Raw genomic sequence first — 2,659 nt, 5'->3', positions numbered from 1 at the left:
TGGCTAACATCACAAAAACCAAATCAACAAATGCTAGCTGGTGCATGGAGAAAAAGAAACCCTTATACACTGCTGATGGGAATAGAAACTTGTGCTGCCACTATGGAAATCAATGTGGGAATTTCTCAAACAAAACAATAAAAACAGAACTACCACACCATCCAGCTATACTACTCCTGAGTTTTTACCCAAAGAATCTTAAGTTCTAGTATACACATACTTGCATATTCATGTTTATTTCTGCAGTAATCCAAAAAGCTAGGAAATGGAACCATCCTAGATGCCTATAAGCAGATGAATAAATTAAAAAATATAATACATATATACAACAGAAAGTTTTCAGCTACAAACATTGAAATCATGACAGTTACAGAAAAAAAAGATGGAACTGGAAATCATTATGTTAAGTGAAATAAGCCAGACTCAGAAAGACAAATATTGTGGTTTTTTCTCATATGTGTGGGTATGTATGTGTATATGTGAGAATGTGGGCATGAATCTAGAAAGAGGACTATGAGAGAGATAAGGTGGCAGATGGGAAAAGGAATATTAGAATATATATGATATTAAGGAAGAAGAGGATATTGTGGGACAAAGTGGAGACCAGAAAGACAGGGAAGGGAGGTGGGGAGAGGAGAATGGAGAGAGTACACCAATAAGAACAAGAAATATATGAAAATGCTATAATAAACCTTATATCTTGCATGCTAATTTATTTATTTATTTAAAATATGACATGCTTGAAGAATTTGTATGTCTTCCTTGTGCAGTGGTAATGTTGATGTATCTATTCTGGATTATTTCAATTTTAGTATGTGTACTGCCAAAGTGAACATATGTATGCTTAATTAAAGGTTAAATAAACTACAAAAACAAAACAATTTTATAGTAGCCTAAAATGCGCATATCATTGTATGTTATATTCAAAGTATTCAATATTGCAAGTATAACCCTCAGTATTCAATAGATATTTAATTCCCAACATAACATATTTTTCTAGAGAGATTTTCATAGACTTGTGATTATAATATACAATGGTAGTGATTCTTTGTAAATATTTTTTTAGAAAGAACTGAGGGTTTTTTATTTACACAGCAATTCATGAAATCACTGAAAACTTGACAAGCTAGACTTCTATGACTAACGAGAAAATAACAGCTCTGTGACATACAGATTACTGCTGTGAACTATTTAACTTATTTTCCCTAAATATTATCTATGTATTATATAAAAATACACACATATTTAACATAATTAAGACTGTTCTATATGCCTATCATGACTTGGTTAACAGTAGGGATGTATTCTGAGAACATGTCGTTAAATGATTTTTGCGAACACCAGACTGTACTTAAACAAACTTCCATGGTTGCTACGTGCATTCAAGACACCAGGTAAACACAAGATGTATTACTCTGCTGCAGGCTGTTTCTTCCTAAAAGTGGATAGAGTATACACTCTAGTAACAGAAACTACATAGTAGATTTATTTTTATAAGCATTCACAAACATAATTGTTATGATGGTGTTTCAATGGCCAAGGCAACACTAGGCAAAATAACATTTTAGTTACACTATAACCTTATGGAATTACTGCCATAGATGCAGTCCATGGTTGACTAAAATGTTGCTATGTGGTATATGACTGTGTACAGTTGTATATACAAATTTTTAATAACCTTCATATAGAACTTCATTCATGTCATTATTTGAATAGTATAATATTATATCTCATTATTTCCTTGTTATTAGACTTCAGTTTATTCCATTATACCACTACTATTTGACTTATAATGAATTTAAGTACAAAAAAGTACGTTACTAAATAAAGAATTCCACTTTACAGGACAAAGGCATTGGAAGCCTTAAGTACTCTTCCTTTCCCAGCCAAACAATTCTAAATCGTGGAAATGGTCTTGACAACTACCATTTAGAATATGAAAATTGTACCAAAGACATGCAGAAAATGAAGTAACAATTATTTGCTAAAATATACTAAATCTTGATGAGAGTCTGTGGCACTTTAGCTGCTACTGAGCCATGACTAGCTCCCTCTTTTCTCAGGCTAGTTTGTGAGAAACTCTACTCCAGGTAGGTGTGGCTCCCAATACAGCATCAAGATGGGTTGCCAGGAGCACCACATTACCAGCAATTTCCATCTACCCTAGCTCAGAGTTCCCAGTTTGAAAGTGCTGGTTCCTCTGCCAAGTTCTGACTCATTAGCTAGAGGGTCTACTAGAAAAGATGAAGTAAATATTACCATCATAGCACCTTCTCCATAGGACAGAGATTCCAGAAGGAAAAGCCAAGGAAAATAGCATGTTGCACTATGCCCAGACCCCAGGTCTCAAAGACTTTCCTACATGGACCAGAGTCTCCCAAACTAGAGAACTCTGGAGATGCTCACGAAAGAAGTGACTGTATTGCAAAAGAATTCGGGGAAATTTGAGCCTGGGGAAACTACTCACAAAAACAATGAAGATTTTTGTGGTAAGAAATTTTTAAAAGGCTAATTTGTTCATGAGACCAACAAAATAATGCTAACAAAATATTAACTAGTTTGATACTGATAAATAGAGAAGTAAACAACTAGGAAAAGTAAGTAACACATATTCTCTCTCTCTCTCTCTCTCTCTCTCTCTCTCTCTCTCTCTCTCTCT

General features: G+C 34.0%; 1 non-coding gene and 1 pseudogene across 1 annotated transcript; one reads left to right on the top strand and one right to left on the bottom strand.

Annotated features, from left to right (window-relative positions):
- Window positions 1-725: 725 nt before the first annotated feature.
- Window positions 726-834, bottom strand: LOC114624521. Its single transcript, XR_003711946.1, has one exon. It is a non-coding gene; the product is annotated as a U6 spliceosomal RNA (small nuclear RNA).
- Window positions 835-1,314: 480 nt separating this feature from the next.
- Window positions 1,315-2,659, top strand: part of LOC114624503 — a 2,737-nt pseudogene continuing 1,392 nt past the window's right edge.

This window comes from Grammomys surdaster, unplaced genomic scaffold (genome assembly GCF_004785775.1).
Source record: "Grammomys surdaster isolate TR1022 unplaced genomic scaffold, NIH_TR_1.0 207, whole genome shotgun sequence".
NCBI lineage: Eukaryota > Metazoa > Chordata > Mammalia > Rodentia > Muridae > Grammomys > Grammomys surdaster.
Note: the sequence above shows the minus strand (reverse complement) of the source record. Positions and strands in the feature narration are given on the sequence as shown.